Here is a 27,309-nt window from a genome sequence, read left to right on the forward strand (position 1 = left end):
GTGAGTTGAAAAATACTACTGTAGGCTTGAGAAGTGTCTTCATAGTAACAAACTATTAGTTTTGTCTGAGACAAGAGGAAAAAAGCATTGTCTAGTATCTTTCATTTCCATAAGGGGGAGCCTGTGCATAGAGGATTACTGGCTGATGACTCCAGCCCCAGAGAATTTACAATTATGGCTCAGAGCGACCTGCTCTGGTGCCAATCCCTGCCTGGGACAGAGCACACAAGTTCAGCATCAGTGTGACTTCTATGACCTAACTGTATTAGTGGAAGGTTAATGGTTTTATGCAGCTGAAGTGCAAGTGATACCACGCATGCAATGACTCCCCATGGTTCAGAGATTGACTATATAGTAAATATTAACATTCGTGGGATGAAGAATAATTGTGAGGGTTATGAGTCAAGATCTGTGCAAAGGTTTTGGGATAACAGGCTATCAGCTGCTAACAGGCTTGAAATTAAAGATGTTATAATCTGTCTTTAGGAAAATACCTTCCAATCCTTTCTGCATCTTATGGAAGCAGTTCTGAAAGTCAGTGGCTGGTTAAACAGTTCCTACTGGACAGGTGGCAAAACCATCATGAACTAATTTTTTAGGTGTTGACTGAAATTTTTCACATGCAAAACAGTTAATAAGCTACAAACATGGAATTTCCTACACATAACAATCGAAGTTTTTTTTGAACAAGAAGTTAAGAACAAAAAATCTAATGCTACAAACACCTCTGAGGTACTATTTTAGAACTCTGCTTTCCTGGAAAAAAAAAAAAAAACCTGTCTTCATGCTTAAACCTTTCCTATCTTTCCAAGTTCAACTCTGCAGAAAACTCTGCTGAAGTTCTCACAGCTCTCTCCCATGATGTTTTTCACAGGGTTAAACCAAACTCCCATACAAAGCTCCAGGCCTCCTGCCTACATACTCCAAGCCAGCTCTGAAGCCACAAGCAATTTTCCTTTCCAAAGCTTTTGTTCTTTTAAGCTTAACGTTTAATCTCTGTTCCGTCACTGTTATGAATGGACAAGGACATTAAGACAAAATTCTTCAGTTCCTATGTGTGTGTGTGTCTGTCTACTCAAATCCTGTAATCCTAAAAGCAAATTCTGAAAACATGCTTTCCCTCCCTGCCTGATGGAGATGAAGCCTCACCAGCATCTCCTCCTCTCAGAGACCAGTTGCTTCCTTGCAAAGATGGACTCAAAGACAGAATAGGAAACAAAATTTTCTTTTTTTTTTTTTCCAAAAAGAATTGAGACTCTCATTTGGTAGTGCACACAGGAATGCCCTGACAAGACTGGGATGGACGGTTCTTAATGTGCTTACAAAGAAGGGCTGGCTCTGAAGTTCAGTGCATTTGATTCAGTCAATGCATCTCATCTGCATAACACATTTTCTGTTTCTCAGGCATTAAATTCACATATATTTCAACTTTACTGTATTTTACTTATTCTGGGTTACACTACACTATGCTTAAAGACACAAAAACTACATAAACAATGAGTAAAAGGCCCAAGAATTCCCCTCCAGTCATTCTGTCCAGCAGAGAAGAGAGCTACTTCACCTATGTTGCTGCAGGTTGAAAACACAAGTGCCCTGTTGGCTCTGCCTTGCCCAACAACCATCCCTCATCTCTCCCCCAAAACGGCTATTTCATCCCCACGATCATCTTTACCGCAATGTTAGGAGACATTCCCCAGTGCCCTTCTTAAAACAGAGGGACCAGAACCATATCCTCAACACAAATGATGGATGTGCAAAGGGTTTAGAAGTCTTATCACTGGCATGGTGCTCTTCAAATTCTTTTTCGTTTCCTTTTTATACTTCACCTCATAGTCTAATTGCCTTCCATTTACACGATAGGGAGCAGTTCACAATATTGCACAAAATCAAATGCAACAGCAGATAAACATTTTCGGATTACCAGTTTCTTACTCAATCCTGAAAACCATTATGTAACAAATCGAGAGGTGTGACACAGCTTTCTTCCACAGGCTGAGAACAACCTGCGCTGGGCAAAGCCTCTGGCACCTGCTATGGAATGAGCCTCACGTGAGAGCGGGGCTGCCTGGGCTGTGGGCATTCAGGGCAGAACTGATCCTACCAACCACAGCAAGGAGACAACCTTCCTGAAATCCCAGGAAAAGAGCCCCCTCCAGAGAAGCTCAACACAACAGGAATATCAGGCCACTGAAATAAGTGCCTACAGCACAATTCAGGTGTATGGTTAACCATACTAGGCAAAGTATTTCTATAAGATCCAGAAGAGTTTAAGCAAATTTTGGCACTCCTTTAATTGCTTGCACAACTACAAGAATGCTGCTTGCTTCCTGTCTCATACAGTTTGGGGCAGGATACTTCTCTCACTGTTTGTTGCTTAATGGGATGCCAACAACAAATAATGAAGTACATTTAAATCAACAGCTCCAGTGACGTGAAGCTCTTGTTGAAAAATGGGTTACATTCATTATTAAACAGCTAAAGAAATAGTGAAATTCATCTCCTAAAATCTTCCAGCTGAGCCTTACTAAAGCCCAAGCTCTCACCCCACAATCTATGGGCTCTACAGAGGGACTGCAGTGAATCACATGGGTACCTCTGGACTTTAAACATTTCTGGATCATGGGTGAGCTATCTGATCTAATTGGTTGCCACAAAATAAAGTCCCTTTGTAATTTAACATAAAACACATCCACGTCTACAATCCGAGGAGACAGATAGTGAGGAGATACAATATCAGATCACAGTAATGTTTCTTCTGGTACAAGACAAGAGGAGAATCAGTCCAAAGAAAACTCCGTAGCAGATTGAAGCAGTTGAAAAAAAAATACATTTACTTGTTAATGCCTAATAGTCTCAGATGTCTACTGTACAAAGGAAAGTATTTGAACAGCTTAAAAGTTTTATGGCTAGAATAACATTCAATAAAAAATACATTTTTGCAGGACTGGTTAAGAAACCACATACAGGCGGGAATTCCCGGAAACCCCAGGGGCAGCTGTGCTGCACAGGGCCAGGGCCAGCCCCACTGCCCCCCACCAGGAGGAGGGGAAGGGGCTTCTCCCCAGTACTGTATTCACCCTCCCTCTGGCCTGGTCTCAGAGCTCTGACATATCAGACAGTCGTGAGCGGTCAGTGCTCAGAACTCTCCCTTCACACTTGCATCAAGTTCTAAGCCCCGCTGCTGCAGACTCCAGCCTATATGGCAAGAATGGAGACCTCAGCCACGGCCATGACGGCTGAATGTTGGCATCCAGGACAGAAGCAAACGCGTCTGATGCTCCCAAAAGGACACCAGCTCTGGCTCAAAGGAACAAGATCAGGGATCTGTGGCCACAAACTCAACACAGCCCAAACTGCCTCCTGGCTAGGCGGCTTTATGTTAGCAAAATCCCCAAAATGAAAGCTGGGTGCTGTCTTTGCCATCTACTCAGAAATCTGACCTGCTGCCTGTTTCACTGCAACACCCTGTTCAAAGGAGAAGCCATGAACTTTGTGAGCAATGCCGTACTCTGGACAGAAGTGCTAGGCCGAGCTTCAAACGCGCTGACGTGATGACTCACAGATTTGTATCAGGACCACAGCAGGGGAGGCACTGCTTCTGACTGCTTAAAGAGCTGAAACCAGGTGAGATACAGTGTTATCTAATAAGTTTGACCTAGAATTTTAAAATGCCTTTGATTCCAAAATTCAAAGTGAAAGTCAGAGAAATGAACCCATATGAACCAAACCCAAGAATGTATCTCTGCAAAGCACTGTGAGGTGAAAGCACAGCTTTGCAAAAGCTTTTCTTGATGTCTTCCTTCCAGCAGGCTTCTAAAACAGTTACCAACTTCTGACTGACCAAATGCAAAATGTCTTCTCTGTGCTGTTCTCAAACAGCTTTAAAAACAACTGGTCATAGATTGAGTGCATTAAGAAAATGCTTTCATCTTATGCTAGCATCTTACAGGGTTAACAGCAGTTATCTTCTTTTGCCATAACCACAGTTGACGCCAGTGTGATCTGAAGGAGTGCTGAGGTGGAGAAGAGAGGAAAATGCAAAATGAAACCCTAACAAAATACAGCTGCACGATGTTTACTAGTGTTTGCCTGACAGATGTCTCCCCCTGCTTGAGAACACCACCAACACAAGGTACACTCCACAAATGAAGTGCCACATAAGCACATCATAACAATAGGCCACTGATACACACATATAAAATCACACAGGTATGCACAGATGTATCACCTTACCAGGTAATGCAGATCATGCTGTCACCACTTTCTGTGAAATACCTGTATACTCCACACTCATCACAGCACCTGGAGAGGTTGTTCTTGCTGACATCTCACTATCTCCTGCTCCCAGCTAGCTCCAAACAGCGCTGGGAAATTAAGTATGGAGAGAGCAGAAACCTACTCTGCCCAATTTGCAGGAGTCATTTGCTATCAGACCTGCACCCAGGCCTCTCATCCCAACATCTATCCTTTCTGCCAGTCACATACTCCACATATATTCACAGAATCACAGGTTCATTAAGGTTGGAAAAGACCTCTAAGATCATCTAGTCCAACCATCCATCAACTACCAATACTGCCCACTAAACAATGTCCCTAAGTGCTACATCCACCTTTTCTTTAACCACCACCAGGGATGATGACTCCACCACCTCCTGGGCAGCCTGTTCCAATGCCTCATCACTCTTTCTGAAAATAAATTCTTCCTAATATCCAGCCTGAATCTCCTCTGGCACAACTTGAGGCCATTCCCTCTCATCCTATCATTTCTTTGTTGGATGCAAAAATCAGTTTGGCTCAGCTTGGACAGGCCCAGAATACGTAAAATGCTGAACTGCAAACAGCTCAGGGATGAGCCATACTTTTGGCAGTCCTCAAGTCTTGACTGATGACCCAACAGTAAGATTGGGATGGGGTTGCTATCCGTGCATCAGCACAACAGAAGAAAAACAACTTTACTGTTGGCTGCATCCACCTGCATTTACCTGATACGTCTGTGCTCAATTCCAAAGGTAACTGCACTGAATGAATGTGCATGCATGGAAGACAGGGCAGATCAGTGTCCTCTGCTTGCACATGAAGACTCTCAAGTGACACTGCTGAAGAAAAAGCCAGGCAGCTAAGCAGTTAGTGCAGATTCTGAGCTGCAGCCCACTGACACTTCCCACCAATACTCCAGCCCAAATAACTTTAAAGCTAACTTCAGATTCCTGCTTTTTCATATCTTGGTTTAAAGCCATACATCTGCTCTTTTCTCTCCCAGTGCCGATGGCACTCAGCAGCCATCCTGAGGACATGCCTCTTCCTAGATGGGAACCAAATCAGAATGAAGATACCTGCACAAGTGTTTTCTGCAAGCACCATCCTCACAGCTGCAGATGCTTTTGCTTCTTGACCTGTAGCAAAGGGATATCATCTTCACAGCAGATGCCAGTGGACAAATTTCCTTGCATGTGTTAAAAACCATGAAATCTCTGTTCTCTAAGTAAAATCATGTACCACTTCCTCTACACAGGGTATTCTGCTACCTACATAAAACATTATTGTGATCTTTAACCTTGTGGGGGAACCATGCTGTATGCAATACTGGGGAAAAATAACATGGGAACAGGCAAACATACATGCAAAGCTCCAACATTGTTCCAGCTGTGCCCCTTTAAACGTGCTCAGCATGCAGCCTGTTTTTCTGTCTGTATCCCCACTGTGCTCTCTTCTGCCTTTAATTCAGCCTTCCTTCTAGCACCTCCCACTATCCTCTCTCTCTGTTTCAAAGCATCCCGATTAGCAGGAACAACACTGAGCAGAGAAGTGGTGCCAGAGAGTAGGAGGAGATTTTGTCCCCGTGAGAGGAATGACCTTCATCCCTTCACTCTGTCACTGAACCATGATCACAACCTCTGGTTCCTTCCGCTGTCTTAGAGGAGCTGGACAGACACCCTATGAGAAGCAAGCCAGGCTGCTCCAGCTCACTGGGACAGAATAAAATGTTAGTTTTGAATGAGTTAGCGAAAACAGCTCCAACTGATTCAAAGGGCTCACCTAAGAATTACATGAAGAATCACCTCTCCATTGCATTTTTCCAGCTGCAAACAACTGCACAGCAGGTTCCAGGACTGTGTTCTTGGTCAGGAGCCCCCTCCCAGGGTGCACACAGACCCACGCTCCTCATTCCCCACAAACACAGCCCATTGCTCCTCTCTGCTCTCCTGCTTCAGCAATGCACCCTGGCTACTCTGCTACCGCCGGTCTTGACCACAGTACGCACCCGATTCTGGAATAGAGACATTTAATCACTGCTATTTGGTCTTGCTTTTGCTTGTTTCATTTGTTATGTGGCTTTGGGATCCAGAGACATAGGCATATGGCTTTGTAAGAGCTAAAAACAAATCCGTTTTGCTGCACACTTCTAACAATAATTAAATACAAACTTTCCTTGAAGCTTCTCTTGTAACTAGAACGACTACAGCATTTCTCCTTCTGCAGGGATGCGCTGCTCTCTGCAAGACAAGACTGTCCATGACAGCAAGCTCCAACCACTCCACAATGGCATGGGATCAAGAAAAAATGCTCATCACCTTTCCATCAAGTGTGGCTCACTCACAGTACCAGAAGGTCCAGAAGTCACCCAAGCAACCAAGCACAGCCTAGCAGGTGCCAGTCCTGCACAGCCCCGCTTGCTGCAAGCCTCCTCTGGCTCGTGGCAGTGCCAGCTCACACAAATGGAAAGCATATGCTGAAGTTTCAAGAAATCACTTTCCTAGAAAAAGAAAACATATACAGGGAATTTTTGTTTGAGAATTAATTTTCCAAATACAAGTTTCATTTTCCTACTCAGAGCTTCTCCCTGCAGCTGCAAATTCTAGAATTTACATATTAAAATATTTTAAAACTTAAAGTCACAGTCAAGACAAGCATTCTGGCACTTATATTTTTTTTGTGAACCTTTCCTTTGAAAAGTGGGAGAGAAAACAAATTTGCTGCTTCTATTGCAAATGATGGAGCACCAGGTTAGCGAGGGCTCATCGCTGGCGTTGAGCAACATCAAACTGCTGGCTCCAGGCTCTGTTCTGTTTGTGTGTGCATAATCGGGTCTTTGGAAAGAGAAGTCGATGGGCTTCAGGCAGCAGCTGTGACAAGGAGACACTACATGAAAATTGTTTTTATTCATGCTCCCAAGGCATCTATCCTAAACAAAAGGCTATAGGTGCTGACAAGCTTCAGCACTACAGATTAAACCAAGACAGGAAAAGTAATTGAAGGAGAAAAATAAACAAAGGAATATTTTAGTAATCTCGAGGATGAAAGGCTCTTTTGACTGGCTTTGCTAGCCTTCTAACACAAACCTTTAGCTTTGCTTGGAAGAATACTAGATTCTCTACGGGATGCCAAGTCATGAATCCATCAGAAAAATCTATTTTTGAAATCTTTCTATCATGCTACCAAAGGCAGAAGTTGTGTTGACAAAAGTGTCCATTGCGCTTGACACAGCCTTTCCTTGTTCCTTGTTTCAAAAACCATGAAGGAGGTTGGGACCAAGGGATTTATAGATGTTAAGCAAAGCCCGTCTCTTTAATCTGAAATCTGTCTTGCTTTGCCCTTAGGTTGACATTTATTGTTTAAAAACCTTGAGAAAATGTACTGAGGAATTGCCCATTCCCATCAGTTTCAGTATGAAATGTTTAAAGTGCACATATTTCATCTAGTGCCAGGTCCAGGATCACAGCCAGGTCTTGTTTGACAACCAGATGACTAACACAAAGGGGTTCCCCTTATGAAAACGTTTAGATATGTGAATTGGCACACGCGAGCAGATCACAACATACTCTTTTGGGAGCCAGATCACAGTCATGTGCAGGGCATATGGGCAGCCACATGAAAAGCACGCTGCCACGCCGAGCGGGGAACGGTCGTGTTGAATAAGCAGGAGAGCAAACGTGAGGGTCATTTTATATTTCACTGCAATGCGCAGAGCTGCTTAAGGGTGTTAAATGGAAACAATTTTAAGAGTGCAAATGAAAACTGACCGCACGTTGCCTGGAGGTTGAGTAATGCCGATGTGTAAATTTGTGATTACTCAGTGCACACATGGCCTGTGCCTTTGGCATGGGAGTAGGGTTCCCACATCAACTGTAGGCATGAGGCATCAACTAAAGATGTGAGTGGCGCTCTTACAGGGTCGCCTTCATCTTCAACTATAAAACAATTTATTCTAATTAAACAGAAGTATTTTCTGCCTGTCAATGCAAATGAGTCCCTGAAATACAAATCTACTGAATCAGAAGTGAGAGAAGCATCCCTGTGATATCCCAGGTCAGACTCCGAGCAAATGAAACACTAAAAAAAAAAAAAACAAAAACCCAAAATGTTTTGGGAGGTGCAGAAATATTGTAAAAATGAACTTCCCCTCTTTTTTATATTCTTTGTATGGTCTTCTCCATGCTACCAACCTTACACCTGTACGTTGCCAGCTCTGGAAAGAAAACCCAAACACTGTGCTCCATTCACTAGATCTCTGCAAGCCCTTCAGACAGATGACAGAGACCCAACAGCTCAGCTTACCCTTCCATCCCCTGGCCCAAAGCTGGCCAGGACAAAGTGTCAGCTTGGCACGTGGCTCAGCACAGCCCTGTGACGCTGCACGTAGAATGGAAAGCAGCTTCCCAGCACATGGTGCCATGCTGACAGTCTCACTGCCCCTGGAACAGCACAAGAGCACACCAGTAGGCTGCCAGGCTGCTGGGCCTTCTCTTCAAGTCATTGTGCAATGACTACAAAGTTATGGTAAGTTAAATGGCAGTATTTGACTTGGTAAATATTTTGCATGAAGATAAGGCAACACGATCACAAACAATTTCTTGGCAGGGGTTGCTCTCTCAATTAATATTTACCCATCAACTCCCTGTCATTCCACCACACCGATTCCAAAATCCTAACAGCTATGCACATATGGCTCTCCGTGGACATGTTTTAGCTGGGGAATCTTCTTTTGCAGCTCTTAGGAGGTCCAGCTGTTCCTGCAGCTTCCTCTGAAGCTTTGATTCCTCCTCATTACCACCTGTAGACACTTCCGTGCAACGATTGTGTAACAGCGCCACAGAACAAGAGATGTCCTTAACAAAGCCAATCTCCAATTTCCTTTTGATTTTTGTGCAGTAAGATGTTTCCAGGGCACTGCTGTTCCGTCAGATCCTAAGTGACAAAAAACACAAGAATTTAGAAGAATAAAATGGTGCAGTGCCCTCCCCAACCCACCAAAGCAATCTGGATGTAGGATCAGCAGACATGTCATCTGTTTTGACCATTATGCTAAAAACACCAAGCAGGCACTGCGAGGCTATGGTGGAACAGCTGCCTTTACCCATCGTGTTCAGAAGCCCACTGTATTCCCTCAGCAACTGGGAAATGACCTGAAATACTCGGTTATTCTCCAAGCCACAACTAAGCCAAGACGCAGACTTACTAGTGGGATACTTCAAAAAGGCAAACTCATCTTCAAAAAACATTTTAAACTAACATTTTGGTTTATAAATTTCTCCCACCTCCCATGTAAAGCAGAGCCTACTCAGGAGGTGGGAGAATCCTGGCTGGAAAGGACCTCACAAAGTTATCTGGTCCAACCTCCAGCTTAGCACAGGTCAGCTATGAGACCAATGCTCAGGACCAACCACTCCGTTCTTGAAGCTCTCCCAAGGATGGAGACCGAAGAGCCTCTCTGGAGAATCCTGATCCATTGCCACGTAGCAAATTGGCTCACAACCAAGGCTAGTTCAATGTGCCTGCTGTGCAGCTCCAGCAGAACACTTCTGGAAGTCTGCCAGCTGCCTCCAAAATGCTTGGTGAAGAGGAATTTTCAAGTGCCTGTCTTACTGTCAGCAGCCTCCATCATTAAAGAGTCGTTGTGTCGCACTGTAATATGGGGGTCGTGTTCAGAGCTGACAGTGAAATATCCTCCTGCCTGCACACCAAAGGCACGTTTTCTGCTTCTGTTTCAGATACCTTCGATACATCTCCCATTTCACTGTAAAACTGCTACGCCACATATCAACACTATTATAATAGCTGACAGCAGCTAGTAATTTCTGCTGTTAAGATTGCAAATGACCTTCAGATAGCTTTGCATTCTTACAACTTTCTCAAGTACCATGGGGACTGAAGTCTGATAAAACTGCTTCCAATGGTAACAGCAAACACAGAACACACAACCACGATTCAAGTAATTTATGTGCTCAGTTGAAGAATGTGGCAGGCTATTTCATATGCTTACAAATCAAATGAGCAAACTCAGTGTTCAATACAGTCTCTTTCTCTTACTTAATGCAGAGTAACACGTTTCTTCTGTTCCATCATCAATCAGAACAGGATCCTGAACTGAATGCATCGGGGGCTGCTGAATTTGCTTCAGTGATTTCAGCACCGAATCAGACGAACATGCAAAAATAGAATAAATCTATTTTCACTCCCCAAAAAGCTATGGATGAAGTAATCTCCACTTGTAAAGGCAGAGCACTCATTTCTCCCTCCTGAACATGAGAGCTCAAACACATTATGCAAGTGCACGTTAATTTCTTGGACAGAAAGCTAGATATAATTGAATTACAGACACGCATTGGAAACACCATAAATGAACTACACAAAATGCCACCTTTCTATTTATGCAAAGGATTTACTATTATTAATCATTGCTGACTGCCAGCTTAGTGCTCTGCAGTTATTCCCACCTCTGATAGGAAGCCACTTACAAATGGGGAGATGTGCTTCTGGTTTATCTCATCTGGGGATACAAATGAGTTGTTACCGCCTTATCTCCCCATAACATTGCAGAGCCAGTAGTGAAATCCACATGATTTAGGTTCACACCGGGTGGGAAATGCTGAACATGGAAAAAGGCAAATTATCTTCCCTGGGCTCTTTTCTTAGCTCCAGGCTTTGCACCATGCCAAGAAAAAGCTCCCTAAACATTCTTGCCTGAGAACCTGACAGAACAACTGGCAAACTGGGGCCTATATTTCTTATAGCCATTAACATACATTCAACAGCCATCCTGCCTTTGCTTTGTGAGCCTGCACACATCCAAAGGGAAAAAAAAAAAGCCTGGAATAATATCAGCAAATGCCATGATTAACTTCGCCATGGCAAAACTGCCAGGTGAAGGTTTTCCAGGTTGGCCCCGGCTTCACCCCATCTTACCCTGCTGCATGGCACACCTGGGCAGAGATGGTCAGCAAGAAAGGAGTGCCAAAGGAGTGAACAGCACTGCCATTCATTGGAGCACCCACTCTGTTATCAGGCCTGGGAGCAGGATGTGGGATTTGTGCCTCATTTCGTGTTAATTCTTCACACTGCCGAGCTGGCTGCCAAATAAATGTAGCAGCCAGTGAACACTGACCTTACCAGTTTTAGAACATCAATTATCGTCATTATATTATTAAAACCAGCAACACGCCTGGAATTACACCAGTATGGAGATGATCTCTGACCAAGCAACTTCCTGCCATATGGAGATAACCACATTAGTCCATAGCACATTCACACTCCTTACACAGCAAGTATTGGTGTAATGATAACAGCACATTCAGAACAGGGGAGGACTGGGAGGGGGTTAGACACTAAAAAAGTCTGTCTATTTCTCCATTTCATTGCATAGCAAGCGTCACATTGCTTCCAGATTCAAATATAGAACGTCCTTATGGCAGCCACATTCAAACCTGCACGCTCAGATGGATGCACGTTACTTCTATTGCCAAAACATGGCATGCTTTTAATAAAGTTCACCACCCCAACGCAGTCAACAGTACCTCTGTGAGCGTCTGACCACAAGCACAGACTGAGCATAACCACTGAGCATGAGACAGCAGGTATTCTCGCTCAGTGTTGTACTCAGAGCAGCTGCTGCCTTTCAGTGAATCCAACAGAGCTACTGCTGCACCTCAGCATTATTTCAGGCATTGATCATTACTGCAGAAAACATTTTGCTCAGAGCTGACAGCTGTCACCCACTGTCCTTGAAGAACTGGCTCTGTCAGGACTGATTTCAAGTCCAAAGTCAGGAAGAACTCCATTGTTGCTTAATTTTTTCTACTTAGTCTTACTTAGTCTTAAAAGTTACACATATCTCTATGATTTTTTTTACTCCCAGTATTATGTTTTAAAGCAATTAAAGACTAAGACTTACAGATGTGCCTGTGAGGAAACTGGCATCCAAGATGTTAAATGCCTGCGCAGCGCTGCAGAGTGCAGTTCATATTCACAGGAGGTTTCCACTAACTTGCTTGGGCAAACTGAGCAAATGTCAGTGGGAATTCTGACCCTGTGCATAACATTAATCTTCATAACTACTCGTCCAGATGTTTACATGTTCCTAGGATGGAGATGGATTTTACTCATGTTAATTTTTGCTATTTGGAAGAAGAAACTGAGGCTCTGGTATCCATCTAGTTCTGTGCTCAGCTGAGGACAGAGATCCCTCATTGCAGCAACGCCACCTCCAAGGGCACAAAGTCTGTGCTACCAATCAGATTCCTATACCTATGGAAATCTCCAGCCTTTGTCACCTGCCACACAGTCCCCAAAGGCTCACCACTAGGTTAGAGATGTTTTTGCCTACCAAACAGCCTCTTAAGCTACATTTAAAATCAGATGTGTTTGTGGTTTGCTGCGGATAACTGCTGTTCAGAAACTATGACCTGATTAATGCTGACCTGAAGAACCAGGTAACAGTAGCAAATTGCAAACTGCAGGAAGAATACAAGGGTCCTTTTAGATCTTTTAGATGATGTGATCTCAAATCCAATTTCAATATGCCTACATAGTCTCTGCTGTGCCTTCCTGACAGCAGCACCCAGCAGGGAAGACTGCCAGTCAGACACTCCAGCATGTCTCCATCACCTGGGATCACCAACATCACTGTGAGGCACCGAAGCTTCATTAGTGACTTCTACAAGGTTATATAGGAGTGCTGGTTTTGTCAGTCAGTCATCCAACAGGAACACAAGCTGGTATGCAGCCCCCTAGCACAGCCCTTTCTCCCCAGCATACTTTCCCAATGAGACACTTGGTTCTATTTAAGCCTGAACAACATTGATAGAATCCACTGCTCCCCCAGAAATGAGCACAACCCAGACTCTGCTGGACTGTCAGTCTTTGCCCTTGTTATCTCAGCTGATAGGAGGCTGCCCTAGCAAATAACTGCCCTGGGCAACCTGAAAGAAAGCTCTGAGGAAAACTGCCATTATAAAAAATTAATCTTTACGTACGAGAAGCTGGTTAGACAGGATTACTATAGGATTTTTAAGCTGAATTCAAAATGCTACTAATTAGGCAGAAGATTCATTTGAGTCATGTATGGAAAGAAGCCCAGGGCCTCCACCCTCCTGCTGTATTTACAAGAAGGGTGCATCCTTACACCTTGTGTTCCAGCTGCCATCTGCCATTGCCTGCTGCAGCTTCCTGAGACACTGGTGAATCCTGAGTCTCCCATGGTCCATTAAAAGACACTGGAGGGAGAGTTCTCATTTCATCAGAACAAGATGTTGAGCTGCTTTTGTTTCCGTGGCTTTTGTTTTGTCCCCTATTAGCAAGTCTGTGCGACACACTGAAGGTACTGACATACTGTGCTGGCTTATCTGGAACTGATCACCCTGCGTTTCAGCATGTGTCCTTCAAAGGGATGGCACACGCTCAGTTTGCAGTTTCAAAGATCACACTGTTTGTTAGCACAGTCAGCAGTTTACCAAACAGAAAATGCAACTCTGCTCCTCCAGGAGCTCCACGAGTGGTGCCTAGGCAGACTTCTGCAGCTCTGTTCTTTCGTTGGCTGCTTTGAACCAAGCTGCCTGCAACAGATCCTAAGAGATTTAAAATCTGCAGGTTAGGTCGCTTCAGTCATGCCTGTGAAGTGCCCAACATTTATTTGATAAGATCCTTATATTTTTACTTCTATCTTCCCTGTTAGTGATTCATTAAACCAACAATTTGCAACTTTTGACTGATCAAAGGGCAATTGAAACAAGTCGTTAGATTATTCAGTGTCTGATGATAGAGGAATAGAATCTCACAGATTCCTCAGGTCAGCTGTTCCCATGGTTTACAACAGCACAACTTCCAGTTTCATGGCATTACCTCACTACCTGCTTCTCCCTCCATTCCAGCTTGGAAGTCTCCCAGTGTTCCCCTTTAACACAGGAGCCTATGGTCAAAAAAGGGGGTAGGACCTCTTACTGGGAAAAGACCCAAAAGGAACTGCAAACAAGGAAAGCTTCTACGATACATGGTGATGAATGGAACAGAGGATGCTTTCAAATACACTATTTTCCACAGCTGACTTTTCATACAGAAACTATGCATTCCTATTACTAGATTGTTTGGAATTCCCAGTGCCTTTTGAGGATGGAGACCAAGATGTCAGAGCTATTGCTTTCTTTCTGATATATTCTGACCATTCATGTTCCAAAAACATTTGCCATGGGAGCTTCTGGTGCAAGAGATTAAATAGCCAAGTTTGAGATGTGCACACAAGACTCGTGTTTTGATGGCTGTCGTTGTTTTGACAGCTGTAGAGATCTGCTGTCAGCTTCTACCTCTGCTGCTTCCCTTCATATGCTGATAAATGTGAATATGTGTGCAAATCTCTCATAAAAACAGAGTTTGTTTGTGGGAAGAAAGAGTTTCAAGGAAGATTTGTTCGTTCTGTTTTTCCTTTCTTACTGAAAGGAAGATCAGTAGATATACTGATCAGTTATCAGTAGATATACTGAAATCACAACTTCCTTCTGGCCTCTGTTCCATTCAAGACTTCATGGAGACTTCAGCTCATGTTCCTGTCCTTGTGGCAGCACCATTACTGCAGGGAGCCAGTGCTGAGACACTTCAAGGTGGCAATGCAGGGGAATATAATGCATATTTCTGTTGGATTAGTTCTCTACTGGCTGAATGGGACAGAACAGCTTGGCCCAGGTTCAGGTCAGTGAATTAATGACAATTATTTTTTCCAGACTTGATCAGATAAACAAAAGATAACTGGAAAAAAAAAAAAAGAAAAAAAAAAAAAGTAAATAAGCATGTATTTAACATGCCTTGATGAAAGAAATGGAAATTACCCTACCTGACAGAATCAATAAAGACTCATTAACTGCCGGGAAGATTAATGGGCTATGAGAAGAGCTAGATATACAACCATTAATCTTTCCTGAGATGCTGCATAAGTAATGATTACGGTGGCCCTCCTTCATTAGCAAATCCATACTGTGCAAACTACCATAGGGTACACAAGCAGGCTCAGCCTATGAGCTCAGCTCCTTCAGCTTCTGGTTACTGCAGCAGGAATGTGTAAGTGGATCATCCACTTACACGAACAGTGCTGCTCAGGATTTTCTCCAGACACCTATCTGCAAACCATTTGCTCTTTAACTCCTTGCTGTCTAGGCAACAACCAAATTAGCTCCATGACACACACCCTGCACTGCACATCTGGTGGTTGCTGTATGGAGCCCCATGGCCTTGTGTCAGCTCACAGCAATGCAGGAACTCAAGGAAATCTTCTAGCTCTTTTAATTGCTGCAGACCCAGCCCTGTGTGCTCAGCAGAAGGACTGCAAACTCCTTCCTCTGCTGCAGTGCAGTAAGAAACTGTGATCCAGCAACCTGTCCTCAGGTGCCATGGTGTCAACAGAGAGTAGAGAGCAAATGTATGATGAACACAAAATGGGCTACATCTCCATTCCTGAGCATACTCAGAGAAACAAAAGCAGAACACAAATAGCTTCAAATTCCAAAGAAAAAGAGGACCAAATATTATGATTGCCAAGACCGTAACTCTGCATACATCCAAAGCTTGAAACAGATCTTGTAAGTACTTAACACTGCATGATATCATCTGTAATGCTATATGAGAAGCTTTAAAAGCAGATTCATATAGAAAACAATAAATCATCTGCTTCAGTGGCTGGCAGCCAGGGTGACGTTACCAAATACCATCCCACCGGCCCCACAGCTGAGTGGGGCATTCCCCAGGGCTGTGTGTGCTCTGGGAGCACTGCCACAGTGGCCCTGCAGCACAGACAGCCCCGCACTGAGCCCTGTCCCCAACTCAGGTGATGGGAGCCCGTCACTGGGACACAAATCCCCAGGGACAGCTGGGAGAGCTGGAGCTGCTCCAAACAGGAGTGACCTGGAATCCCTCTTTCTGGAAGAGCTCAGGAAGGGAGGGAGGGAGAAACTGAGCTATGCACAAGATGGAAAGCCATGATTCAGCTCTGCTTGCCTGCTGTGCATCCCCTGCAGCCCACCTGGCCATGGGTGCACTGCAGCCTTTGGCCAAAAGAAGGTGCTCTGCTCGCACCCTGAGACAGCTGTGCCCCTGCATCTCTGTGCCTCCCAGCTGTCTCTTGCACCATGCATATTTATTTTCGTGTGCCCCCAAATTAATCCTTTTCCACTGGACTAGCATTAAGTGTCAGAAAAAAAACAAAACTTCATGCCTACATTTTGGGGAGAACAAGCACATACAGTTGCTTGGATAGCAGAAATACCCACTTCTTTTCCAACAACAGAAATCCACGGAAGCCCTCAGTTCATAGGGTAACAGCAGTGCCCCATTATTCCAACACTATTTGCTTTAATTACCTTTTTACTCATTGCTTCATCCCATTCTGCTGCTCTCCCAAAGTGGCCAGTCCCACCCAATGCATTTGTTTGTCAACTTCATCATCTACAGAATCTACAGAACCTTCTGCATCCAGTCTAATCCTGCCTACTCAGAGATGTTAATTCCATAGATCCCAGAGCATCTCTGGGGGATTTTGCCACTTCTATGGCCTACGTTGCCTTCCCTGTACAGTTATAAACTTTCACTTAACCAAAAGCCTGCAGTTATCTGCAGAGCCCTCTGTTTTCCAGACTTCCCTGAAACCCGATTAAATGGAGGTCAGATGTGCTCCCCGAGGGTTCATTTCACAAAGTTCTTCATGTGCTGAAGTCAGGCTCCAGTGCACAGGTTTATGTGTGAGCCATGAATCCATCCACCCGAAGTCAGCCTTCAGTGCTGAGAGTGCAAACTCTCACCTTGCTGGGTTGAGATGCCTTTGAATGTGGTTATGAGAACCAACTACCTCTGAGGTCAAGTTACCCCAAATTATGATGGCCAGATGGTCTGTTAGACACCCAGTTAAGTGCTTTTAGCTGAACCTCTGGCTACAGCGATTGAACACTCTCATTCTCCTAACCGACTGGTCATTGCTAAAAGCCTGAAAGGCTTCAAAAATCAAGTCCTCTTCCATTTTCAATGACACAGGCAGGAAGTGGTTACAAAGCACTACCAAAAAATCACTTTCTTGGACTTCCATGAATTGTATACCACATAACTTACTTATTTTTGATCAAAATATATCAGCCTAAAAAGAAATTACTTGAAGCTGTTCCTCTGAAAACACTAAGCTGTACCACCTTTCTCAAAATGTGAATCACAGAATGGCCAGGGTCAGAAGGGACCTCAAGGATGATGAATCTCCAACCCCCCTGCCACATGCAGGGCCACCAACCTCCCCTTTAATACCAGACCAGGCTGCCCAGGGCCCCATCCAACCTGGTCTCGAACACCTCCAGGGACAGGGCATCCACAGCCTCTCTAGAATACTGGTGAGCTCTAGGCAGCCTCACCACTCTCTCTGTAAAGAACTTTCCCCTGACATCCAACCTAAATCTTCCCTCCCTCAACTTAAAACCATTTCCCCTTGTCCTGCTGTTATCTACCCTTGTAAAGAGTCGACTCCCCTGTATCTCTTCTAATTGGAAGTCCTAATTAGAAGTGTCACTCAAAATGGATTTTGAGGATAAACAAAACTTGGATTTAAGTTCTCTTTCTGCAGAGATGGCAGTGTTTGCAAAAATGTGCCTTGAAACGCTTTCCTCTCATCCTTCAATTGGGACCAGTTTGTTGAAGAATCTGAAGGACATGACATCTATAAGTTCCATTTGTATGGTCAGAACTGAAGCACAAGATGGAGGAGCAGCACCTCGCTGCAGGGCCAGCTGTCTGGGCACACAGCATGCATTGCTGACAGCTGGATCGAGCACTGAAGGAATCAGAGGTACTGCTTTGTGTTCTCAGCCACTGCAACTCCGGAATAAGGTCCTACTCAAGGGCAGCACCCTGCACACACAGCTCCACTCCTGACACACACAGCACATGTGTGCTGTTGGTAAGAGGGGAATACAGCCCTCAGACTTTTTTCTATGGGAGGCTTCTCTCATCGGCAGGAAAGGCTGTCTGTGATAGTAACGTATCAGGTTCAAAGTAAAAGAGCCAGCACCAAGTTAGAGTTCAACACTGAAAGTAAATAGATCAGCGTAACTCAGGTAGTATTGCATCTCTACTTATTTGCAAGCAAAACAAGTTTACAAGTTTGGCACCATAAAGGGGAACAATGTGCAACAAACCTGAGAAGCGTGACATAATCTCAAACTGCCTATCAGCCTGGGCTGGGCTCTGTGTGCAGACCGCTCTGTGTGCAGACCACTCTGCAGGACCCAGCCCCACTGCACCCAAACCCCTGACAGGTCCCAGCACATCCACTGCCAATCCAGACATGCTTACTAATGGGGGAAAACGACTGCCCTGGGATTGCTGGTTTGCTCGAGTCCCTGGAAAGCAGAAAATCTGGGGGAGTGGTGAATTCCTTTCCTGTACAATAGAGAATTACATCCCTTCTCTGGAATGTTTAAGCTAATCTGGGGAATTTAACAGATATTAATGTTCTTGCTGCACAGACCTACACACCAGTTTGCAGCTTTGGATGAATGACTTGCGAATCTTGCTGCATTTCCATAGTTCTCTCTTGAAACAAGGCAAGTTTCATAGCACTTTATAGGTTTTGAAAAGTGTATTTCCCAAATTATTGACTTTCTGTGATGTTCATGGCATTTCTTGAACTCCTTTATGCCCTTCCAGGACTGAACTCTCCAGCCCTTGCTCAAGGAAGAACACTTCAGGAGGACACATGGGCAGAGCCTGCCCCTTCCGCACTCCCAAGGCTCGTGTTTCCATTACGTTTCCCTTAACCCACCATGCAAACTCCAAGTGCTGCTGCAGCCACCAATCCGACAGGACGGGCCTCCCTCCATGGCTCTCACCAAACATCTCCCAGATGCAACCAACCAAGTGGCCAGACCCACCACAAAGCAGCTGCACACCTCACATAGAGGTGACCCAGACGTAGACCAGCTCTGCAATGGTCCTGGTGGCACCAAATGCCTGCTTAGTACATGCCACTGGGGCAGCACCATGGCACAGTCACAGTCCAAGCCCAGTCCCTGGCTTGCACTGGGGAAGGCTATGTGCACCCTAACCTGCTTGTACCTGAAATACCTACAGCTGGTCACACATTCTAGGTAGGGTTGGACAATTGTCTGTGCAACAACGACCATAAAGGTGAAGTCCTGCACCTAGCCCTCAGAGGGCCCACAGACTCACGTTTGGTATTTCAATGTCTGCAAACTACATAAAATTAACTATGCAAACTCTAGTTTCTTATGATATGTTGAAAAAGAGTTTTCTGTAGCTAAGAATTTGCTCTATGAAATAGTGCTGTTGTGCTTTCCATACCTATTGCACTTTCCACAGAAATAAATAGGAGGCATTACTTTTGGAGTGACCCGTGCACTTTTGGAACGACCCACATATCTTTACTAAATGATGAATGGGCTCACAAGCCAATGTATCTCCTTTCTTACACCTGCTTCACTTCTCCACACTTTCCCTCTCACTCCATAAGTTCATTTCTGGTTAATTCAAACCTTGCATTTCTAGAGTGATGCTGGAGGAAACCTCTCTCCAGTGCTGAGGCAAGAACCAGTGAGTGCAGCTCCTTCCCCTTGGTACACTCACAGTGTCGTCAGAACTAACCATTACTTAGAAAATTAGCCTTTCAGAAAGCACAAAACTTATCCAATATCAATTGTTTTCTTTCATTTTCTATAACAGAGTTTGATACCGAGGCCATCTCAGCACAGAAGACTACAGTCCTCATTTCCAGTATTTTTCACACGCTGGTGCTGAAAACTGGTGCTAGTGCTGGTGCTGAATAAAGCATTCACAACCTGCACAATCCTGTGGCAACTCTCTGATGCATCCTACTGCCATGGAAATACTAAGAAGATGAACTATCACATCTATGGTTTGACCAAGATCTGAGCGAACTGCTGTAAAACATCAACTTTCTAAACTTGGTACAGTATTCTGGGGTCATATCCAAGATTAAATTTGGCTCGTGAACTCCAGAGCAGTCCCATTTACATCAGAATAAATTGGGAGCAAAGTTATTAAAGCAAAAAGTTTTATGCCAGTGGGGAGAAAGGCCTGTGAGAACACAGTCAGGGTATAAAGGTTCATGGTCAAATAGGCAGGTTACACTGCAAGTAATGCTTCCTATTAATTTCCATGGAAACTACATCATACAACCAAAGATCTTCTGAAGAAACTCACTTGGCCTCAAAATCAGGCTTCATCTCTTTTCCAATTAGCATCTTCAGGATGCTTTCATCTCAACCGGAACCCCACAGTGAGTCAAAAGCTTTTTCCTGTTAAAAAAAAAATTAGGTGCAACCCCAAATTACCAATTTATCCAGATTTCAACCTCTTTGATTCCGTTCGGTCCAACTTCTCTACTTGCAGCCATAATTCCTCAGTTCGCAGGCTGCAGAACAGATGACCTGTTCTTTGGCAGGATAAGCTGTTATGTTTCCATCACAATCTATAAGCTCTGTTTCAAGAGGGTGAGCGGGCAACGGGCCAGGAGTAGAATACCTCTGCTTCACAGTCATCCCGGAGCCAAGATATTATTTTGACTTTTCAAAAGCATGAGTGGTCAAAAAGCAGCGCTTGGAAATTGAAACCATCCTCCATGCACCTCTGCTTCTCTCAAATTAAGCTTGAAAAGCGTTGTGGATTACATGACTCATGCAGCGTGGGGACTGCATTTTCCCCATCAATAACAGTCTCAGTTTATATTTCTCAGTTGCACTCCAGTGTTTTTCCTGTTTGCAGCCAACGCACAGAGCCAACCCACAGCAAGGGGTCACGCTGTGGCACGGGGCTCGTGGCGCATCTCCATCATGCTCCCACATCTGGCCATCCCACATCTCCCCCAGGAAGGGCCCTGTGCAGCCGTGCTGCGGGCTCTGAGGCAGCATTTGGAGGCCGCTGGACAGCCCTGAGCTGTCGTCCCTTGCGAGGCGTCGTGCCACGCTTCGGTTCATCTGACAGTTACACGGCTGTCTGGGGCTTGCTTTAATCTCAATAGCAGGCTGAAGTATTTTTCTAGCTGTTTAGCATTTCTGGTTTATGACTGTCCAAACGCTGCAACATTCTGCTGGTGTTACCATGCAGATCCAGAGGAAAAAGCTCATGTCAAATTCGTTCTAGGCACACGGTGATCTCTGCAGGTTGACTCAATGCCTGGCACTGCCCCCAACCAATCCGGCCCGTTCTGTCCCCAGTCACTGGGCTCCAGGGGGTGTCTCTGTTGGAGCTCTGGCTGAGGACTTTGCCTGGGGAGATGCATCACGTTGCTTTTGAAACCCCAAGTTTTAGAACTTCCTGCATGTTTCAACACACCTGGGAAAGACACGGGTGGAGTGAGCTCAGCAGTGGGATGCTGGCTGCAAGCACACAGCAACAGGAACTGCAGACATCAGCACAGCCCATGCCAGCCTGCAAGACCTACACACAGAGCTCAGTGCCACAACTCCCCTGCCTTCACACAGCAGCCTGGAAATCCAGCCTGAATGGAAATGCCCTTGAAATGCCATCATCCTGCATTTCATGCGCTTCGCTGTGCCCCACAGACCAGAATAAAACCACATGCACCCTGACAATCACAGGTCATTATGTTCAGTCCCAAAAGAAACAAAGCTGCAGCAGAACAGAAGTTTCAAGGAATAAGTGGCTCTTTTTAGGCATTCCCAGAGCAGTTTCTGAGGCTGTACATGCAGCACGATCACAGCCAGGCTAAATTCTGGTCAAACACTCTGAAAACTAAGAGAATCAGCACCAAAAACTGAAGACAGAAGTGATAGAGCAAACAAGACAATCAGATATTTCTTGCATCTGAACCCTAAAACACATTTCAGTTGGGAAAAAGGACAGAGATGCCCAAACTCATAAATTTGGACCATCTGCTGCCCAATGCATGGCCACAACGTTGCCAGATGTGAAAAACTCGAATTCGAAGTTGTACCATCTGTTCTCAGGTAAGTTCTGAACTATCTGTGTTTGCTCGAGACAGCTGCATAACCATCAAGTTCTGGAGAGCCCCTGCAGAAGTACGTCCTCTCAACACACAGTACATGCTCAAAAACCAGTTCTGAAAGAAAGCAAAGCAGCCGTGTATGTTTGTACCAGAGCCTGCAGGTCTTAGCAGCCAAATGAGAGTGACAGCAAAATTGGAGGGCAGCTGGCAGACCTGTTGTTTCACCATCTTTTCTGAAGTGTATTTTTACCTTACCAAAGAAACAAAACCAAAACAACATTTTACATCGCTGGACTATCAGCCCTTAGCAGCTCAGAAGGAACAGGCCAGAGCCTGTGGCAGTGCATTCTGTGCTGGGAAGACAGCAGCACTGTGAGCATACAGCAGTTTGTGCCACGTGAGCCTGTGTGCTCACAGTGTGTTGGGGCAAATGGCTCAATGCTCCATTTACAACATATTAGCATGAAACACAAAAATACACATGCACAGGTACTGTGTGCTGGGTTGGATTGCTCCAAGACACGAAGTTAGAAGGCTGAACAGACATAATATGCTTTGCATCTCAAACCTTCTGGTTTGGAGAGGGGATTCTAATACATGTATTTGAAGTTCTAAAGATACTTGATTTTGCAGCAGGTAATTGTCTTGTTAATCCAGCTTTTTTCCTAAATTCCTGTGTAAAATCTCATTCAATTACACTGCTGGCACACCTGGCTCCTCTGAGTTTTAAGAGGTGATGCTGTATTTAAAAGCTGCTTTCAGATGTCCAAAGAGGGTTATTTGCAAACGTACCAGCATTGTGAAAGCACAGAATAAGACACAGCCACTTGTTCTAGAACATACATGATTAAAAAAAGACAAAATGGTTATAACTACTTACTGACAAATGTAGCAATGTAATGATGAAGCATATTTCCCAACTGTGTGGGCCCTGTAAGCTGGAATCATTCACTGGCCTAATGCAATTCCTTCCAGTTTTGATTTTTAAAGAACTGGGAAGGGACAGTAAAAAATTAACAGTAACTGATGGTAAGTTATTGTTTTAAGACTGAATTTGAAGAGTCTGCCTTAGAAAAAATAGACTGCTGCATTGGTTCCCACTGCATGAACAGCAGGGAATGGGAATCAGCAGAGCACACAGCCCAGTACATGGAGCAAAAACCAGTAAGAACCAAACAAGGGTAAGAGGAGACAGGTTAGAAAGAGGAATATTCACTGCAGAATTTGTTGCTAGCATTAATTCCTTTAGAAAGCAGAAATTCAGCGTCTGAGGATGGTATCTGCCTCCTTCACTGGGAAAAAACAAAAGCTCACAATTTGAGAATATTAAGTTGCTCAGTCGCTTTTAGATGTTACTGCAGATCAACTGAGGAATTCACAGCAGGTGAGTGCATGTGCCATGCTGACGGTGACACAACTGCAGAGGGCAGCTCAGGGCAGCAGCAGGTGTAGCTGCAAATACAACGCAATAGCCGGATGCTGGACTTACTCAGTTACTGTTATTCACCTGTTGCCAGCATTCGGACACCAGATCGCATGTAACGACATGGTTACATTCTGGATAGTGATAGACACTGCCCCAGAGCAGTGGGCAGCCCCACCTGCTGCTGCTAACCAGATATGCTGAGGCCACGCCAATATATGGAACAACTGTATTTATCTCCCTAAGAGATAATGCGCTGAAACATTTACCTTCCTTCAAACCCTTTTAAACAGCCATCCAAGCCCATTGGAGAGTTTTGCTGAAATATTAAACTGTCCTTTCTGGAAGCATCCTACAGCTTTCAGTGCAATTTGCCTCGATTTAGAGCTGAATAAATCATTAGAGCAGCCTCGTTCCTCACCACAGAAGCACAACCCCTCTTCTACTGCCTCCAGACAATCTCTCAGCACATACTGTATTGTTATTAGCAAAGATGCCAAGTCTACAGACCTGCTTTGAATTTAAGGCTCTATGCTGCAGAACTGCAAAGGTTTTCACTGAAATGTCACTCTCATTTCCAGGCTTTGTTGATGTTTCAGTAGCACAATGGAAGGCAGGTCCCTGTCACAACAAAAAGCAAAACTACAGTGTTTGATTACACAGAAATCTTTGGCCCAGCAGAACACGTGCCATTCTTGATGCTCTGTGCATTCAGAGCTCTCTAGGAGTAGATTTCTGCAATTTGCTCTTGTGCATGAGATCACCACATAAACCAAACTAACAACGGCAGTCTTTGCTGCACAACAGACATACAAACTTAGAAAACAAAAAGCTGTAAACCCGTATGTAGCCACTACATTTATTTGTCACAATTACTCATCCCCAGCCCAGGACATGCATCACAAGTTCCAAAAAGAGAATTTGCAATAAGGCCCATATGAACATTCTTCTAGTAAAAATACTTTTTTGCATGCATTCTGAAAACCAGACTTCTTGTTTCTATATAGAACGAAGTTGTGTTCTGTGAATGCAGGCAAACCTGTTTTAATAGGCATTTTCATATGTGCACACCTACATATAGTGCATACATCCCCTAGTGGGGGTTGTTCTAGCTTACTCAAGCAAACATGGTTTTGATGCCCAAGGCACAGAGAAAGAAAGCTTTTCCTTCGGCCCTCCTGGAGTTTCCAGCCTTACTGCCTACAAACACACACAGACTTCCCCTCGCTTCCCCTGTCCATCCCAAGCATCTTCATCTGCCCCAGCCAAGCTCCTCCAGGAGTCCCACTGACCAGCAGCCTGTGCCCAGCCAGGCCCTGCAGGACAGAAGCCCTCAGTATAGCGGGATGGCTCCCCAGCTTCCATCCTCTAGCACTTTTCCCCAGCAGCCTCTCAGCCTCGTTAGGGAGGATCCTTTGGCCATAAGGACTTCTTGCAGCAAGACTAGAAGAAGCCTTGCCAAAGAGCTGAAATGAAGTCTATAGATCTAAATGGAAAGCAGCACTAAAAAAAAAAAAGTTTATCTCCTGGGCATATGCTTGGCTTAGAGAGTAGGATAATGTATCTCAGAGATGGAGCAATAAGCCACAGGATGGAACATGGCACAAGGAGATCGTTGATGCTCAGCTGTTCTCACCCTCCTAACATACACCACAGACACACAGCAGAGCAGAAAGGAAACAGCCTGAATGAGGCTCCTTTGGAAAGCAGCAATTTTGAGAGCAGAATCACTCCTGGGAGAGGGGTTCAGTGCTGCAAGCTCACTTTGCTAAGAGGGAGAAACATCATCCTGGGTAGTGGCAATCGACTTCCCAGAATGGACACGGTGGCCAAAGAAGGGAAGGGGAAAGAAATCATGCGGGGTGACCCACCTTCTTCCTAAGAAGTGACCCAGCAAAAGAGCATAGACGAAGCTGAAGCAGATCAGATTGTCCTTGTAGCTCCACAGCACCTGAACAGTCTGCAGTTCCCAGGGCATGCAGGGAAGTGACATTGCCTGTGGCAGGACGTGGAATCCAGGCAGTAGATGAACATGTGATATAACACAGGTTTTTTTTAGTTATATCTGTGTTGCTTTGAGCTAGTCAACCCCAATAGCCAATCCCCTCCCCTTTGTAAAGCAATGCCAGCAGAGTCTAATACGTGAAGTCTCTGGCCACAGCAATTAAATGCTGTTCAATGGCCAGCTGTTACTGCTCCAGGTGAACAATCAGAGTGTCCATGGCATGGTAGGATCAGGTCAGAAAGGCCTCGTTACACCCAGGGACAGCTGCATGGCTGATGGTGGAGCTGCACAACACAGAAATACGCTCAGCGCTGAAAGGAGAACCATCAGCAGCTGCAGGAGGAGAGGGGCTATTTACCAATGTCAAACTGTATAAATATCTACTTACTTCTGATTGCTCAACCTGCTGCGAAGGGCTCATGTATTAAACACCAGCTTGCACATTCCACAACAGGTTTTTTCTTTGGAGGCTGTCAGAAAAGATTTGGATGAGGTCAGGCTCTGAGCACAGAACATTAAGTCTTCAGTGGAGGATGGACACAAAAGCTCCATCTTCCACTGTACAGCATGCTAGCAAAGCGCCCATCAGCCCCATTTGTTTTATTGCTAACAATTACCAGCTACAGCTGAGGTGACCTGGTGAACCAGCTTTGTGATGCAGCCATTAGTCACAGTTCAACAGACACCATGACACAGTCAGATTCTAAGCCCTGCAAAGTAACGGACAGGTATCAAACAGTTGAAAAACCATAGACTAAGCACAAGCAGCTCTATGGCTGCCAAGGGGGGAAGAAACCTCATGAAATCTGGAATGTGTTTCTACTTACTGTCCATCCTAGTAAAATAAAATGATCTCTCATTTGAGCATATGGTTCTACTTAGACAAGAAATTGTATATATTGGTCTAAATCCAGAATAGCCTTTCTGACATATTACTCAGTATTAGAAAATCACTACAACCTGCATGCTCTGTAGCAATTCCTAATGCTAAGTGCAACAAATCTGCAATGATCCTTCCCCTCCCCCCCTCCTCCCCAGCAATCTGTCCTTGGCCTGTTCCTCTTTGCTCCTCTCACAGTTATACCTTCTCCTGCATGGCCTGTTGCAAACACCTTTCCCCCTTCTACTTTCTTCACAGTGCTCCCCTCCTGATGAACATCTCCCTCCAAAAGAAGAGATGACGACTTTTCCCCTTGCAAAGCCTTCCGGCAGCACCTCAGCAGTCTCCACTTTGGATGGTAACCTCCTGACTGCAGGGAGGTTTAGCTTTCAAACTGCAAATGTCTCATGGATAAGCTGCGCACACGTGCTATGAGGCATGTATGTTTAATAGATTGCTTAGCTTCTACCATGCCTGCTCAGAGGGACAAGAAACCTCCAAAGCCTCGTGGTTGCTCCCTGGGTCCACAGAGATCCTGCCCTGATCCCAACAGTTCTGTAGGATCCCCAGATGATCTGGTGCCCATGCAGTTGCCTGGTCAGGAGCTAAGAGCCTGCTGCACGTTGCAGTACCATTCGCAATGCTTTTTAAGCACCTACAAAGTGCTGAGACACAGAAAAAAAGAAGCAAATACCTGAGAAAAAACAAGGCTTTGCACATCTTACTGGAAAGGAGCTCTGTGGAGAAGGGGTCCTGGTGGACAA

General features: G+C 44.8%; 1 long non-coding RNA gene across 1 annotated transcript; it reads right to left on the reverse strand.

Moving 5' to 3' along the window:
- Nucleotides 1-2,804: 2,804 nt before the first annotated feature.
- On the reverse strand, nt 2,805-13,620 carry LOC128081580 (uncharacterized). Its single transcript, XR_008207266.1, has 2 exons — nt 13,400-13,620; nt 2,805-9,186 (listed from the first exon to the last, which is right to left on the reverse strand). It is a non-coding gene; the product is annotated as an uncharacterized LOC128081580 (long non-coding RNA).
- Nucleotides 13,621-27,309: the final 13,689 nt, after the last annotated feature.

This window comes from Tympanuchus pallidicinctus, unplaced genomic scaffold (assembly GCF_026119805.1).
Source record: "Tympanuchus pallidicinctus isolate F22 unplaced genomic scaffold, pur_lepc_1.0 scaffold21, whole genome shotgun sequence".
Taxonomy (NCBI): Eukaryota; Metazoa; Chordata; class Aves; order Galliformes; family Phasianidae; genus Tympanuchus; species Tympanuchus pallidicinctus.